The sequence below is a fragment of the Pelodiscus sinensis genome, chromosome 12 (assembly GCF_052426305.1).
Source record: "Pelodiscus sinensis isolate ZL-2025 chromosome 12, ASM5242630v1, whole genome shotgun sequence".
NCBI classification, from domain to species: domain Eukaryota; kingdom Metazoa; phylum Chordata; order Testudines; family Trionychidae; genus Pelodiscus; species Pelodiscus sinensis.
The window spans coordinates 29314145-29332382 of record NC_143063.1 but is presented as its reverse complement, the minus strand read 5'-3'; the positions used below and the strand labels follow the sequence as shown (position 1 = coordinate 29332382).

The 18238-nt window shown below is 43.8% G+C and overlaps 1 protein-coding gene and 1 non-coding gene across 2 annotated transcripts in view; both read right to left on the bottom strand.

The window, feature by feature from the left end:
• Positions 1 to 18238, bottom strand: part of LRP3 (LDL receptor related protein 3) — a 91251-nt gene that overhangs the window by 72871 nt on the left and 142 nt on the right. The gene's annotated exons all lie outside the window — the stretch shown is intronic.
• TRNAT-AGU (transfer RNA threonine (anticodon AGU)) lies at positions 18053 to 18126 on the bottom strand. The gene has a single exon. It is a non-coding gene; the product is annotated as a tRNA-Thr (tRNA).

Sequence of the window (18238 nt, the reverse complement as noted above, 5' to 3'; positions counted from 1 at the left end):
AGATTTCTTACTCCTTAAAGATGATATACAGGCAAATATTTAACTGCCCCGCTATTTTCAATATTTCATCCCACTTGTACTTAAAGTATGGTAATCCCAACTGGAAACAATCAATTACTGCTGTGCCATACTTACCTCTGCTCCCTTCTGGCTGTATCTTTACTTGATGCATTCCTACACAGAAGGTCTCATTAGAGTTTTCCACAAGCTTCTATAATATGTCCATAGTACATTAGAAACAAAATAGGTATCCACAATACTGGTCACTCACCAATATTTCCACTGAAGTATTTAGCAATGGAGAAGATAAATACACAGTGGACAGGTATAGATGAACTTCAGCTTCACAGTACCTAGCAGTAGCTCTCCAGCCAAATTAGCCATAATCAATATCAAATATGAGGCCAATAGTGCCAAGATAGAGCAGAAAAATAGATTTGGAGTTCTCAGGAACCCCTTGCTCAGGCTTGATGAAATATGGAAGCTGGCAGCAACTATATCATCAGTTACAATCTCTGGTGTAAAAATTACCATGACACTATTAGATCAGAATCTCCACAAGATGGCACTAAAAGAGATGGCTAAATTTGGCTCTCTTTTTCACTAGTGTAAATAAGAATTTGGCCCACAACAGGAAAAGCTGATTCTAGGGCAAGGGTGAGCAAAAGGGCCTCCGCGGGCCAGATTCAGCCCACCAAGAGGGTAGATCCAGCCCACAAAGGCCCTGCCACTCCCTTGCCATCAGGCTAATCAGGGGAGCCTGCAAAGTTTCCTGCGCTCTGTCCCTGCCCTGCGAGCAGCACACGGCACTTAAAAACGCCAGGCATTCCTGGCAGGGTAGGAGGAGGCTTCATGTGCTCCTCCGCCCCCAGGCCAATCAGGACCTGGGGACAGAGCAGTGCACAAAGTTTCCTCTGCCCTGGCCCTGTCCTGTTAGGAGCACGCAGCACTTAGAAGTGCCACGCGCTCCTGGCATGGTGGAAAAAGACTGATTGGCCTGGGGGTGGGGGAGCACGTGAAGCCTCTTCCCACCCTGCCAGGACCACATGGCACTTTTAAGCTCCGTGCAGGGCGGGGACAGAGTAAACTTCACATGCTCCCCCGCCCCCAAGCCCTGATTGGCCAGGGGCGGGGGAGGATGGGAAGTCTCCTCCCAGCCAGGGGCATGGACACTTAGAGGAAAGGGGGGCGGAGGGGCAAAGGATAGGGAATCCAGAACTATCCCAGCCCGGCCCCTTCCACTCGAGGCCCCGCCCCTTCCGGGGCAGCCCAAGGCCACTTCAAAAATTTCTGAAGTGGCCCCCAGTAAAAAATTGTTGCCCACCCCTTATCTAGGGACACCACACAGGGGAAGCCTCAGAGGTGGACCTGGCGGCAAAGCATGGTCAGGGCCACGCCTATCAGTGTGAGGAGGCAGTGCTTCCTCCAGCCTACAATACCTGTCAGCCATGCACTTTGCTTGACTGTGTCAGGCAGCAGTACTCACACTCAGGTCTTACTGTTATTAAACAGACTGTTTCTATCTCCAACCCAGTGCCTGCGAGAGGGGAAGAACTGCTTCTAAAGGCATCCAGGTGGTAGGTTGGAATTTTCCCAGTTTACTGAGTGGGGGCTCGAGCCAGTTTGGTTACATTGTTGAAAGAACCCTCCCCCCCCCCCCCCCCCCCCAGATACCGAACCTGGCCCTTCTGGCTGCTGACTGCTACCAGCAGAAGGGTCACATACCCATGATGATTCCCATGGTTTGGACTTATTGTTGAATGAAGAATTGATATATGAGTGAGGACAAAATGGATGAGTTTGGCGACGTATTTGGGTTGGATAGCTGAATGTTGTCCATTGTCGTGTAGATACTGAGGCAGGCAGCAATCCCATCCTTGTGACAAATGTTGGTGAAGAGCAGGGGCAGGGGACCTCAGGATATGGACCCCCGAGGCTCAGGGCCCTCTGTGTTGGCACTCTAGCTCCCCACTGTCCAACCACAGGACTGGAGCACAGGACTGAAATCTACTATGCTGGGGCGCCTTAGGGGGAAACGTGGGGAGTGTCTTTCTCAGTCAGGATTGTTCGGTTGTTGTTTTTTGTTTTGTTTTGTTTTGTTTTGCTTCTCCCTTGTGTGCAGCCCCAACTGATTTTTCTGTGGGTAAGTGGCCCCCAACCCAAAAAAGGTTCCGCACCTTGGGTGTAGAGGGAGACATCTCTTTGTTAGAACAGTGTTCTAACAGAGACTGTTAATCCTGGAGTTTCTGGAGAATATCAGTTGTGTCCTGGAAGAAGCTGGCCCTTTGTGTGATAAGTGGATTCAGGATGGTTTCTATGGGTGCGTCTACACAGCAGCATTATTTTGAAATAACTTAGTCCACATCTACACAGCAGGCAGTTATTCTGAAATAATGTTGAAATACTGTCAAGCTGGAGGATTTCTTACTCCGACTCCTGTAACCCTCATTGTACAAGGAATAAGGGAAGTTGGAGGAATGCTCTATTTCAAAATAAGTGCTGTGTAGATGCTCCCAATTTCGAGATAAGCTATTTCAAAATAAGCTACGCAATTGATGTAGCTCAATTTGCGTAGTTTATTTCAAGTTAAGCCCTGCTGTGTAGACACACCCTATGAGTCCCGATATTCCTGGGAACTTAAATTCATCACTTTGCTAAACACTACAAATTTTGGTCTTAATAAACACACTGGATTTATGGCTTATTACAACAATCTGTAACACCCAGCCCCCCCCCCTTTTTTTTTGTCCTATGTCTCCACAGGTGTTCACCTTGAACATACGCTAAACAATCTGTTCCACGTTATATTTAGATCTGACACTCTAAGGCCACGTCTACACTAAGGACCTATATTAGTATAACTGTTATTCAGGTGTGTGAAAAATCCACAACGCTGAGTGACAGTTATACCAATCTACCCCCTTTGAAGACAGTGATATGTCAAAAGGAGAACTTCTCTGTCCATAAACAAATGTTAATACTACTGTTTTACTTTGTAAGACAATATTCTGAAATTCTTGTAACACATCCACAAATAATTCCTAATAAAAACATTCAAATAGTAAACAACCATTTAAAATCTTTTCAAAATGGTAGCTTATTTTGTTTGTTACCACTGAAGCAGTCAATGCAAAAAGACTGTTTTCTCAGCTGCAGACTACAAAAAATATTTTTCCCCTCTGACATTCAGAGCTGATCTATCAAATTCCATCAAATCTTTTTATATCATATAGATCATATTAAATTAAATAAATATGACAATATGTAACTGGACATGTCTGTCAAACTATGACACTTCACAAAATGGCATGCCCGGGACTATGAAAGAGCAGTCTTTCAAACTGAGGTTAAGAAGGGAAGAAACTTCACTCAATGTTTGCATCAAATGTTCTTATCCAAACCTCTATGAAAAAGAAGTGTGCAGCAATATTTACTCTCCTAGGCAAAAAAAGAAAATATCCACCCCGACAGCCTACAATCACACCAACACTAAGCAGTCACTAAACATTAGACTGCCCCTAAGACTTTTCTTTCTTTAGGCAACCATCTGTATAACAAAGATGGCCCCCAATGTGATGATCTGTCTGCAGGACCTGTGTCACTTTTTTGCTATTCCTAGCAAGAGATAGCTGAAAATCAAGTTTGATCTGGTCCATATTTGGGAGTTCAAGTGATGATGCACTCACAGGCATCTTTACTGAGCAAGAAGCATGAAGTCTCTGTACAACTGGGGTAAGCAATGAATAAAATTTGGCAGGACACCATGGGCTTCAGTCCTGAAAAATCTTCTGAGGAAATGTACTAGATGAAATCTAGGAGTTGAAGGACTTTTGGAGCAAATCCCTGTGGATTAGGGACGTCAACGTGTAGCCGACGACATGATTATACAATAAACCTGGGCTTAATCTTGTCAACTACTCGCACTCCCCCTCTCTCCTTGCTGCCTCTGTATTTTTAAAACAGCTCCCCTTTTGGACAGGCTCCCGCCTGCCACCCCATACTGCTACCTCTGTATCAGAGGCAGCAGCGCGAGGTGGCAGGGAGCTCCGAGGGAGTGGAGCCGAAAGCACACTGGTTACAGGCTCTGCCCTCAGGGACTATCAAATAATCATGTAACCACTAAAACTTTGATGCAGTTACACAATTATTCAATTACACCATATATAACATCCCTACTGTGGATGCGCATTTTCAGAAGCTCTAGCCACGGTTTTGTTTTGGTTTTGATTTTGTTTTTTTTGCAAAGGCTATACAACATGAGATCTTACATCACTGCTGTTCCTCCATAAGCATCTTTTATGAAACCCTAGATCCAAAATCTCAAAAAAATATTAATTTTGTACCCACAATTTTGAAAGAAATCAATGCTGGATGAAAATGATTGAATTTTACCCTCTAAGAAGAGATACATAATAAATATATATGAACATAAATATATTTTAAAATAGAGAAGTTATGTGTCCTACATTATTTCTTCTTGTATTTGTAGTAAACTCAGTAGTAAAGTCAAATACCATGCCACTGTAAAGGATGCTTTTTTAATGGTGTTTGCAGCATATATTTTTGCAGGAACAAATCAGCATGCTAAATATGGGCATAAATAATAGAATCTAGACAAATGCTTGTGCCAGCAATTAATTGTTGGATCAAAATTAGAATTTGTGTTGAGGCTTCTAAAAATGTGGTCCTTACTCTTTATAAAGATACAAGGCCTGTCACAGGCAGGACTGGCTCCTGTCAATGAAATGGGTCCAGCTGCCCTGTGCCACAACTGGTGCCGTAGTAGCAGCAGTAACTGTCAACACTATCATCATCTTTGGAGAAAGCTGCTGAGAGCAGAAAGCACTCTGCCACCCATCCATGGGAAGAGGGAAGAATTGACTATGAGACTACATATTTGGGGCCTGGAAGGATGCTGAGAGCTTGAGAACAGCAAAAGGCAGAGAGCCAGGGCTGGAGAGAGCTTAAGGAACTGGGGCTGGACTTGTACCCTGAGGAACTGAAAGATAACCATGGAAACTGAAGGATTCTCCAAGCAGAGAGGCTCTGGGGGCTCCTCCTATGAAGAGTGGAGCTGGAAGGATGGGGGTGTCTGTGCTGATAAAAGACAGGAGAGGGCAGTGCTGGAGAGCTGCGGTGTGGTGAAGACATCAGGGTTGCATGTTACATGTACTTTTGGAACCATGTTGTAGAATTTTGGATTATGGTTGTGGGCTTCTTATGGTTTATCTGCCTAGGTATGCAGTGATAAATGAACTCCACCAGAGATATATTTACACTTGGAAACACTCTTTGGGCTATGTCTGGACACTCAGAGTACGTCTAGACTGTGGGGGTTTACTCCGCTGCATCCAGGAAATGTGTTTGCTCGTCCGCTTTTTTTTGCGGAAGAGCAAATGTGCTATTTCAGGGAGCCCTGTATACCCTGTTCTATGAGGAATAAGGGTTCTTCCAAAAGAGGAGGCTTTTCTACCATTTGGCCCCATCTAGACCAGAAAGAAAACAAAAGCCTCTTTCAGAAAAGTAATCGGAAAAAGCTACGCAAATTGCCGGGCACAATTTGCGTAGCTTTTTCCGAAAAAAAAGCTATAGTATAGACCTACCCTCAGAGAGGAACTGAGGCAGACCTCAATAATTTCCCCACATATCAGTTCCAGATAGCAAACATTTTATCTGTATGTTGTACATTATAACATTTTTCTAATAACTCTGGTTTCATGAGTTTGTAACTAAAAATTAAATAGATTCATGCCAGACGTATGCTTGACCAAGTTGCTGTAACTTTAAGCAAGGCTTTTTATTACTAAACACGTAAAAACAAATAACATGCAGGTGGCAGGATAATAATCATAATATAATAGGTTATACATCTTGTTGCATAAAAAAGCCTCTGCCTGAGCTCACTAGATTTATATACATGGATTTTCTAAAGCGACACCAAACTGTAAGGTCTGTTTTAAACTAATTTATTATGATTGTCAATCTTTGCAATCTGTGTAACTCTCAAACTTACTGTAAACTGCAACTTTGTAATCTTTGTAACATGCAGCCACCTTGCTTTTAAGCTGCATTCTCCCCTGAGTGAATGGAGAGAGAGTGTGAGAGTGTGTTTGAAGAAGACTGGGATCGATGGAGCGTATTTCAATGAGTCATCACAGTCTGGGCATGCTGCTTGCTGGATAAAGGGAAGTCTGGGCATGCTCCCTGATGACGAGGTGAATAAGTCACAGGAGCCATTCAGACACTGTATAAAGAGAAGGAGCACATGTGAGATTCTCTCTTTTTCCTTCCCCTACTCCTGAGAAACTCCTCTTCAGTGTCCCTCCTGACCAGCTTCCCCAGCCATGATGCAGACTGACCTTCCAGGATTCACATGCTTTGGCTCCTTCTGCAACCCATATGTCTGTGTAAGTGTGTGATTGCCTGAGGGAAGGAATGAATGGGTGTGAATGAGTGAATGAATGGAGGGGTGTGTGCTTGCGTGGGTGCAAGAAAGAGAGAGTTCTATCTTCTTTAGCTTAAACCTTTGGTGGCTGGTTTCTCCTCTTTACTTTTACCTAGTGGAAATAAACTCATACTAGTGTAACCCTGGGTGGCCTCCAGTGAGAATATTTTTAAGGTAACACATCTAACAATGTAAAATGCAAGATTTCTAATCTCAAAGCATCTTTGCTAATTTTTGCAATATACTGTATACTACTTACAGAGGACTATTATTACAAAGATCACAGAGGAATAATCCAGGGCATTGTACACTCTTCATATATCTGTATCTCATCTACTTCATTCTTGCCCAAACAAGAAAGATACAATTTAAAAACATTGAAAAGTCCACAATGATCAGGAGTAGGGATGTTAAATTTAGTTAAATCAACTAATCGACTAGTTTGATGGATTTTTCAACTAATGGACTAGTTGATATGTAGGAGAGCCGCACTGGGGTTAGCTCCTAGCCAAGGAGCTAACCCTGTTGTGGCTCTGCCTTTTAAATGTATTTAGAGCCTATCGGCTCTTTAAAAGGCTAAAGCGCAGCAGGAGAGACCCAGCACAAGCCGAGACAGATGATTCATAGCTCGCATGGGGGCTTCTCTGCTGCCCACCAGCCTTGTAAATGTATTTAAAAGGGTTAAATGTATTTAAAAGGCTGGTGTATAACAGAAAGGACCTGGTGTGAGCTGGGAATCAGCTATCCTGGCTTGCACCGGGTTCCCCCTCCCCCTCTCCCGACTGCGCTTTAGCCTTTTAAGTGTATTAAGAGCAGGCTCATAATACATTTAAATGGGCTAAAGAACTGGGGAGGGCCCCAGGTCCCCTGCTGCACTTCTGATATTTAAATGTATTTAAAAAGCAGAGGCCCAGCGTCTGGGACTGGGCACGAGCCAGGAATCAGCTGATTCCTGGCTCGTACCCAGTCCCCACTACCCCCCCCCCCGCCTCTCCTGCCCCCTGCAGAGATGTTACTGGGGAAAACCAGCTTTTAAGCTCTCCCCCCCCAGCACCGGCTTCTGCTCCTCCCCCTTGCTGACTCTGATAGAGGCAGTAAGTGGGGGATAGGCAACTAGTCGAGGGACTAGTCACTTACATCCCTAATCAGGAGAATACTATACACTTTGTCAAATGCTAGAGAAGGACATAGTAACATTACTTCTGTGCCATGGCCACAGAGAGGATCTGAGCAGTCACTGCTTTCAAAATTATTTCAGCTTGGTTCCTCCCATCAAGTCTTCAATGATAAGCAGATCCAAGCCAAATGTATTTCTTCATTTCTATACACTTTTGGACATTTTATCTTATAAACTTTAATGCTTCATCATCATTCTACAAATGTTCCACGCTGCTTCCCGCAGCTCCCTTGGGCTGGAAATGGCAAACCACAGCCAATGAGAGCTGTAAGACTTTGTGGCTACAGACGCCTGAATAAACAAAGCATTGTGGGCCTGCCAGTGGCTTACCCAGACGGGCCCACAACCCAAGTTTGAAAACCAGTGCTTTAAGTTACGATAAGAGGAAGCCATATACTGAATTTGGTGGTCCTAGTTCTTACCGTTTAGGAGGAGTTCCTGAACAAACAGACAGACAAAAAGACAAGACTCTCAAATATATTATTTGCCATTGTGTGCAGTTAAAAGCATCCCTGCAGAACTCACCGGTTCTAACCATCCTCTTTGTACAGTGTCCTATACAGGCTGCAGAAGGGTCAAAACTCAATACAAATACAGAGACCAGTCTGGGACACAATCTGATTAAAATGTGGCCATACAGATCATTGCTGCCATCACTGTTATGTAGCTGCAACAAGTCTTGTGCCAAGCAAGACACACGGCCAGAAGGGGGCAAACAATCCTAGGCCAAAAGATTCATAGTCAACCCTGGGATCTCACTCATTGTTTTCTTAAGTTTCAGACTAACAGGACTACCTCTTTGAAATAGTACAGGCAGGTGAGACAAGTATGACAATGGTAATTGATACCATTCAATGCTAGTTAGACTAGAACTTTGAAATGCAAACTTGTACGGTTAGAAAACAACAAGTAGACCTTTTGTATTGTTAGAAATTAGAGGTAATACTAGCTATATGGCTTCGTCTACATTGCCAGTTTTTTCCAGCAGATCTCATTAGCATATTGTCTGCTGTTTCTTTTTGCACAAGGGGTTTTTGACCCTCCCAAAAAAGCAGTGGAGATGTGGGGGGTTTTGCACAATACCCCCATTTTGTGCAAAAAGAAACAGCAAATAATATGCTAATGAGATTGCAATTTATGCTAATGAGTCCATCATTAGCATATTTTCCAGAGGGGTGGAGGACCAGCAGTGTAGACAAAGCCTAAGTGCTTACTTATATCTTAGATGCTAATCCTCTAAACAGGCATTTCCTGTCTATTCAGAGCTCAAAAGGGATTATTAACATTTAGATGAACCTTGGCTGAGATAATGTAATTTTCAAGATGTCTCTCTAAAGTTTGTGATAAATTGCTTAATGGATAAATCACCTTATGTTAGCTACCTGATGTTTAATTATCATGAGGTTACATCAAAAGACTACTGTGTTGTCCCAGGTCAAGAGGCTGCTGCAAATATATAAAGGCCCTTGGGTCCTGATCCTTTTTGTCTCATATCTGCTTGGATGTTCATGGGGAAAGCTGCAAGCCATAAGAAATGAGATCCCAGGATACCCTGGTGCCCCTTCATTGGACATTGACTTAGGGCCTCAGTTGTGCCTGAGATTTCATATAGGGGAAACCCTAATCCACAAGGATTGATGCCCCAGTCATTGACTGAAATCATCCTAGATATGGCTTTTGGAGAACTATAATCATGTACTAAATTCTAAAAAAATTTTTTGCAACGACAAGATCACCATCTCCATTGTGTAACAACCTCAAACATTGCGTTCGTGTCTGTATGTACACTGATCCTTTAACCAATACTCCCTTTTTTCTTTTTTAATACATTTAGTCTAGTTAATAAGAATTGGCAATAAGTGTCTATTTGGGATAAGGTCTGAAATAGTTATTGACCTGGAAGGTGATGTGTCTGATCCTTTGGAACTGACAGAACTTTATTTAGATGTAGTGTCGGGGTGTTGGCCTGAGGTTAGGTACTTTAAGGGAACTGTATGGTTTGGACCTCTGATTGAACAATACAAAAGCTGTTAGATGCTGGCTTGGTAAATATAAATATTGGAATAACCATCAGCTTTGGGATTGGCTGTCCTATTGAGTCACCTTGGCAGGTTCCCTGCGCATCACGCAGTTACACCTTGGTATGCATAAACAGATCAAGTAGTCAGTATGATGCCCTCACATATGACCAGTGAGAAAGGTTACTCAGTTCACCATGCCTAAGTTAACTTTCAAGAATTATCTTTCCTCAACCAAGCATTAATTTGTTCCATTGAAATATGATTGCAACCAGTCTAGCAAACTGTCATATGAAATTGATGGCTTTCAAAAGGCTTATGATATTTTAAAAGCAGCTTCCAACTACGTCATCTCATGTTACTCCCCTTGTATATTTCTCTTCTATGTCAATGTCAAATATATTTCACTAACACTTTCATGTAAACTTTGAAATATTTTGAGACACAAAATGAAAAACACCAGCCTGCAAAATATTTAAGTGTAAAATATGTGTCATATACACTGTGGAAAAAAGGCCCCTGGTGGCCAGGAAGGGGGGGTTGGAAGGAGGAAAAAAGCCTGTGCCAGATGGGACCCCCTACCCTGAGCCCCTCTTCAGCCCCAAACCCTCATTCCTGCACACATGCTTTACCTTCAGCTCCTGCACTCTCCCCCCTCCTCCCAACCGTAAAGCACCGCTCTGAGTCCTGCAACCCACCACATCACCAACCTGATCCCCTGAAGGATCCAGGCAATGCTGGGTAATTCTGCTAGTATAAACATAAGTTGAGCCCAATGCTTAAAGAACATCTAGTGACGGATGGAAAACTATATGGAATACAAATCTTTAGAGCAAAAATTTCAAGGGACTTTTTTCAATTAAACCTCCAAAAAGTTACATTTGCAAACAAAGGCTCCAATCCTGCAATCAGATCCAGGTGGGCAGACCCCAGAACCCATGTAGAGCTCAAATAAACTGGTGAATTTTGCTGATGGCGTTGAAGATATTGGCTGTAAATGTGGCCTGTGTTACACAAGTACTGGGTTTATCAATAAGAATAATACTTTTCAAAAGAGCTTTTCTCCAAGAGCTCAAAGTGCTTCACAAAGTATTACCTGATAGATAGAGATGCAGCCGTGTCAGTCTGGTCTTGCTGAAACAAAAGACAGGACTATGCAGCGCTTTAAAGTCTAATAAGATGGTTTATTAAGTGATGAGCTTTCATGGGAAGTGGGTCTGGCCCACGAAAGCTCATCACCTAATAAACCATCTTGTTAGTCTTTAAAGTGCTGCATAGTCCTGTCTTTTGTTTCAAAGTATTACCTAATTCTCATAGTGCTGCCCTTTTACAAGTAAGGAAATGGACTAGAGAGAGGTAAGTGACATGCCCAGGATGGAACAGCATGTGAGTACCAAACCTGGGACTACTATCCAGCCCTCCTGACTGTCAAGGCTACAGTTTGATTATACAAGACCACTACTCCAGCCATATGTTGAAAAATTATGCAGGTCTTGCTTGGCTATATTCTTTTTAAATAACATTGCTTGGCAGTATAAGCTAAGTGCCTGGGTACAATGCCCTATGAACACCAGGTGCTGTAATCTAGAGCTATATAATTTTATTAACTGTACAATTCCTTTTTAAGTGCCATGATGTTGAAAGTGCTGGGGGTGGGAAAGGTCTATGTATTAGCTGAAATCCCTATAAAACAAAAATGAAAATATTTATAGGGAGGCAGCTGCTCCAACCTGCTACTTGGCAGATGATATAGAAATTTTAAAGCTGTTTAAAAAATGGTTACTACACTCTTGTTAAATATAATGCTACAGCAGTCCCCAGGGTGATGTTAATTAGCACTGCCACAGAATTAAGAGCTTTTTAAAATTAGCCTTGCTTCTCTCATCCTTGTTGCTGCTCCAGACTCTTTAGACTGTAGCAGGTAGGAGGAACCAAAGAGAAAGGAGCTTGGGGAAGAGAGAGAAAGATAAAGGATCTAAAAACAACAGCCCCAGAGACTTGGAATTCAAATCCTTGTAAAAGTATAAAGCAAACATGCTTATGCACATGCAAAAAAACATTAAAATTAAGTGTTAGCATTTGTTTCATGTTTTCAAATAGCTTTACAAACTATTCTTCCAAGGTATTTCATGTGGGATAACAATATTTTTAAAGAATCGTTTTAGCATGAATCAATTTTCAAGCTTTTAAAAGAGAATCACAATTTTATGTTTGCATTAAAACACTTCTTCGGAATCATGTTGATTAATTCATTTTATAAGTCCCAAGATACTGACTAAATACTACCTAGATATAAGAAACAAATAAGAAAAGAGAACTGTGGTACCAATCCTGCAACTACTTATGTATGTCAGTAATTTTGAGCGAGTGGCCTCATTGAAGTCAATAGTAGTAGGGTTGCCAGGTGTCCGGTTTGGAACCAGACAGTCCAGTATTTGAGCTTTCTGTTCAGGAAACAAATTGAGAAAATATAAATGTGCGATATTTTCTAAATAAGATGTAATGTAGATTGTGATGTAATGTCAAGTGTGTCCAGTATTTTTGTTGAAACCATCTGGCAACCCTAAATGGAACTACTCATGCAAGTCGATGAGTCAATGTTCCTGATCCTGCAACAGTTATGTACACTAGGGATGTTAGGAAGCGTGTAATTTGTTAATTGTGTAGTCAACAAAAATTGTGTCGACTACACGATTAATCAATAAGGGTTAGCACTGCAAACACTCAAGGTCCAGCAATTACCCCTGCTGCAGCTCTGCAGTAAGAGTATTTTAAGAGTCAGACGGCAGGGACCCTGGCTCAATCCCAGCTCGCACCGAGTCCAGGAGCAACCCCCGCTGCGGCTCTGTAGGAAAAGTAATTTAGGAGCCCACTGGGAGGCAACTCAGCTCAGTCTTGGCTTACAACAGGTCCCAGGAGCTACCCCCAGTGCAGCTTGGCAGGAAGAGTAATTTAGGAGCCAGGTGGGCAGGAAAATTACTTTTCCTGCAGAGCAGCAGCAGAGGTAGTTCCTGGTACCAGCTGCAAGCTGGGACTGAGCCGCGTTGCCTGCCTATCCAGCTCCTAAGTTACTTTCCCTGCAGAATCGCAGCAGAGGTAGCTCCCAGAATCCAGCATGAGCCGGGACTGAGCCAAGCTGCTGGCCACCCTGCTAAAAATATTATGGGCAGAGTGGGGGGAGGGGGGGGGCGGGGATGAATGTAGCTAGTAACATTAACCTTTAATCATTTAATCAATTACACTATTACATCCATATTGTACATGCTTAACTTGGATTTCAATAGGCCTACTCACAATTCATGTGTATTTGCAATACACTCTCACATGGCTGTGCCCACATATATGATCCTTCTGAGATAGAGACTGAGTCCTAAATGACTTTTTGGATTTCAAGTCACCTTTGTCTCCCAACAATTGCGCAAAACTTTGAAACAAGTGAATAAGAAATGGTGGTTGACTTGGTCATCTTCTTCCAATTTGTAATATTGGAATGCTTAACTCCTTTCAAAACAGAGAGGTTGCAAACCTTGAACAATTCAGTAGCTATGAAAAGACAGATTTGTCAGCAGAATGAAGACTGAATACAGCCAAGCAGAGTTCACATTATTTCAGGAATGTCTTTATAACATTGAAAAAATAGACCCATCCATACAAGACCCTTGAACTCTCTCCCACCTGTAGTCAGTGGGTATTTACGTACAGAGAGGCAATTTGTCTAATTGGCTAGATTTAAAACATGGAAAAATACTTATGTGATGGATTTATTTAATGTTAATCAGGCCCATGGTTCATTACAGGAGAATCAGCATTTTATAAACAATTTTAAAATATTATTTTCACATAAACTCTCTGAAATATATAGTAGTTCCTTTCTCCATCCCTGTCTCCTGCTGGCCCAATGAGATTAAAGCTGTCCCAGTCCCTATCCCTGGCCCCTTGCTGCCCCTGTGTAGTCATTCTGTAGTACAACTGTCCCTCCTACCAAGCCTCTCCATTTCCATTTTATGAGAAACAATGGAATTCCAGGCACATTGCATTGTTGTGGCAATCAAACACTTACCTTGCTTTAAGTTACAAGGAGAAGCTGCATAACAAATTTGGGGGGGGCCTATCATTTAGAAGTTCTTGAACAAACGGACTCACCGATGGATGGATACAAAGTTTCTAAAATATACAGTAGATTAACATGCACAGTCTTATTAGCTTATAGAATTTCACACGACTAAGGTTACTCACTTGTGTAAGAATTAAAGCTGTTAAAATGTGTTTAAATAACTGTGAAGCCACTGAAAACTTCAGCAGTCCTACAGTTAAACATGAGGTGGCAGTCGGCTCCTCTGGAGTTTGCGCGTAACTGTGAAGATTAACCAATGAGCCCAGGCTCATCAGTTAACCATGTGCATGGTTCCACTTTCATATCCCTAGTAAGAATCTGCAAGGTTGGGACCTTAAGGCTCTAATACTTTACTTAGGGTAACCAGATAACAAATATGAAAAATTGGACCGGGATGGGGGGATAGTAGGTGCCTATTTAAGACAAAACTCCAACTAAGCCTCCTCAAATTGGAGGATTGGGCCACAAGAAATCTGATGAGGTTCAACAAGGACAAGGGTAGAGTCCTGCTCTTGGGACGGAAGAATTCCAAGCATTGTTACAGGCTGGGAACTGAATGACTAAGTAGCAGTTCTGCAGAAAAGTACCTGGGAATTACAGTGGATGAGAAGCTGAATGAGAGTCAACAGAGTGTCCTTGTAGCCAAGAAGGATAATGGCATATCAGGTTGCATTAAGAGGAGCATTGCCAGTAGATCCAGAGATGTGATTATTCCTCTTTATTCTGCTCTAGTGAGGCCACATCTGGAGTACCGTGTCCAGTTCTGGGCCTCCAATTACAGGAAGGATGTGGACGCTTTGGAGAGGGTCCAGCGGAGGGCAACCAAAATGATTAGGGGGCTGGAGTACATGACCTAAGAGGAGAGGCTGAGGGAGTTGGGTCTATTTAGTCTGCAGAAGAGAAGAGTGAGGGGGGATTTGACAGCAGCCTTCACCTTCCTTAAGGGAGGTTCCAAACAGGATGGAGAAAGGATGTTCACAGTGGTGATGGATGGCAGAACAAGGAACAATGGTCTCAAGTTGCGGTGGGAGAGGTCCAGGTTGGATATTAGGAAAAACTATTTCACTAGGAGGGTGGTGAAGCACTGGAATGGGTTACCTAAGGAAGAAGTGGAGTCTCCATCCCTAGAGGTGTTTAAGACTCGGCTTGACAAAGCCCTGGCAGGGTTGATTTAATTGGGATTGGTCCTGCCTCGGGCAGGGGGCTGAACTTGATGGCCTTCTGAGGTTTTTTCCAGCTCTATGGTTCTATGATTCTATTGGGAATATCCCTACAAAATCAGGACATCTAGTCACTCTAATTTTACTGCACTGGGAGTAAAGTCTGGAACAATACTCCTGAAGTCAATATAATAGCATGACTGAGGGCAGAATATGTCTCTCAAATTTTATATACATTTTAAAGGTTCATATTTAACATGTTACTTTTTCCTCCTAGTAGCATCCAGCATTACTAGGTGCACAGAGACCTTGTTACCATTTACACTTGGAATAGACAGTCATCTATTTGTGAAAGCCTTCAGTAAGAAGGCTAAATAAAAAGTCCCAAAGGTTTTGGTGGTGTCAATACTTTTCTGTAATTCTCAACTATAAATACCAATTATAGAAAAAAGGAGGAAAAAAATAAGTTAATTCCCTAAGAAGCTATTGAATAGTCAGAGCGTGGGAACAGAGAGTTTTGAGAGGGGAATTTCCCTGCCTTTTTGTGAATGAAAATCTCAAAAAACTGTTGAAAGGCTCAGATCCTTGGTAGAGATACCATTTTCAGCTCATTAAGGAACAGGCTCCTCAAAATTCAGATATAGACAACTGAAGTTGCCAACAAACTTCATCCAGAACTTCAGCAGTTGAAACATACTACACCACAACTAATTAAACATGGGCTAGATACTGTAAGCCTTTCTAGTAAATATGATGTTCCTTCACTGCGGCACACTTTCACTATCTCTAAAGCACTTGCTTAAACATTCTAAAATATTTATTAAACCCTCTATGAGAAGATACTTTTCAAAATATAAAAATAACCAATTACTTGGTAAAACTTCAATTACTGCAACACAGGTCAACTTAATATTCTACAGGACAAGAATAATGGTGATAGGCATTGTAAGCCTGATGTTAAATAAACAGCCTAGTATAAAAAAAAACCATACTGAAGAAATATTATTAAATTCCTACTATTAATCATTCTCAGCTTGGTAATGATCCAGAGTAAAGTATAACATGCACCATAAATAATAAGTAACCACTCACTATCCATTACCCATTGGATGTAAAATTGATGCATTTAATAATACATGCTACTTTGAAATTACTGAAACTGCAACAAACAAAGAAATCCCCCCCCCCTTCACTCATTTAGACAATCTCTTGCCTCATTAAAGGCAATCTGGGAAGCAGTGAATGATAACTTTTCTTTCTGAACCTTGCTCTTCCAATCAAAAGAGAAGCTTAGTATTTCTTATTCATACAATTAGCTAAATACACCTGAACCTCTTTAATCCAGCAATCCTGGGAAACAGGGTTTGCTGGATTACAGATTTTGCTGAGCCAAGGAGGGAATAAGGGGGAAAAGAGCAGGGTGCCTACTTGGCACTCTGTGTCTCCCGCTGCTTCCTGGGCAATCCCCACCTCCACCCCAGCCCATATGGGAATCGAAGGGAAAAACCTCCAGCAGAGCACATCATTGTGCTGCCAATCCCTTCTGCCTCTGCCGGCCAGGGTCATACCATGTGTGTTTCCAAATTAAGTACACCCAGAGTACGGAGAGTTTGGGGGATTGGTTCAGGACACATAAAACACACCAGCTACATTCATATGCTAAAATGTCTTTTTTATTGGACAAAAAAGGACCCCAACATGCTCTCTAAACTTGTCAACTCCTTAAGGTACAGTTGGTTATAGATATTCAGCGTGCTTAAAAGAAGTCACTGGTACAAACCAGTAAATACTGAAGAACCTCCACTACAGACATTCTGCTACTGAATGTGTTAGCTTGCTCTCCCATAAAACTGGGATTCTCAAACTTTTCCTTTCTCAGGCCCCCTCAGCATGCTATAAAAACCTCTATGGCCCACCTGTGCCACAATAACTGGTTTTCTGCACATGGAAGCCAAAGCTGTTAGGGAGTAGCAAGCCAGGCAAAACTGTGTTTTTCAGGCTTCAGCTTCAGACCCAGCTGGCAGGGCTCAAGGCCCAGGTTTCAACCCCATACAACAATGGCTGCACTTGGCAGCCCCTCTGAAACCCGCTTGCAGTCCCCAAACCCCTGCTTGAGAACCACTGCTGTAAAGGAGAGGGGCCCAGCCAGTCAGGGGACAAGAGCTTCCCAGAGAGCAGCTACCTACCAGCTTGAGCTAGACCTTGAGGATTCATCTTCTGCCTATAGGAGCTGTGTATGCTGAGCACCAGCTGAATCTCCTCTAAGAACTGACCATGCAGCTGGCACGGCAGGGTGCCAAGCTTTACAGGTGTTGTAAGGCAGGCAACACACAGGTCAGGATGCCCAACATTATGGGTGCAGAGCAGTGTGAACAGCAAAGGGTGAAAGGCAGCCCCTTCCTCTTCCCCCCCCCCCCCCAAGTAATCATGCTCTGACAGGCCAGGGAAAGTCAGGAGTGGCGGGCTGCCCAAGCCTCCTTCCCCCATGCTCTGACCAGCAGGGAAGGCTGGGGCTGATTTCCCTGCTTACTTGGGGCACCGTGGGGGTGCATTCACACCCTTGCAATCCACATGTACGAAAAGGCATACACTACACACACACACACACCGTAATTCCTGCGCAGCGCAGCAGACGAGGGCAGAGCACACACGGGGAGTAGGACTGTAGGGGGCCCAGCGGGCAGGGAGGAGGGCAGGACGGAAGAGGGGAGAAGCACTACACGGTGCGCAGAACAGCAGACAAGGGGGGGGGGCAAAACACGCCCGGGGGGGCAGGAAGAGGCAGGCACGATGGGTGCCATAACACAACCGGCGAGGGCCGAGTAGGCAGGGGAGAGGCACAGAAGACGGGGTAGGACAGGCGGCAGGGCAGGCGCTCCGCGGCGCGCAGCGCAGCCCAGCCGGCGGGGCCAGGCACCATGGGCGCGCTGGGGAGCAGAGCCGCGCTGCCCGGGATCATGGCAGCTGGCTCCGGGAGGGGACTGGGAAGACCCGGCTGCCCTGGCAGCGGCGTCTCCTTCTGCCAGCAACGGCCCCGCAGCAGGCAGCTGGGCCCCGTCACACGCACCCAGCCGTGGGGTGACAAGCCGGGAGCGGAGATAAAAATAACCGGGTGCAAAAGGCGGGCTGGGCCCGCGCAGGCACCGCTGGGATTCGAACCCAGGATCTCCTGTTTACTAGACAGGCGCTTTAACCAACTAAGCCACGGCGCCGGCTGCTCCTCTGTGCGGCCAGGCGGCCCATCGATGGCTCGGCAGCCAGGCTGCTGCTCGGCGATAGATGCACGCGGGGATGGGGTGTAGGAGAGACCCCGACACTGCTCTT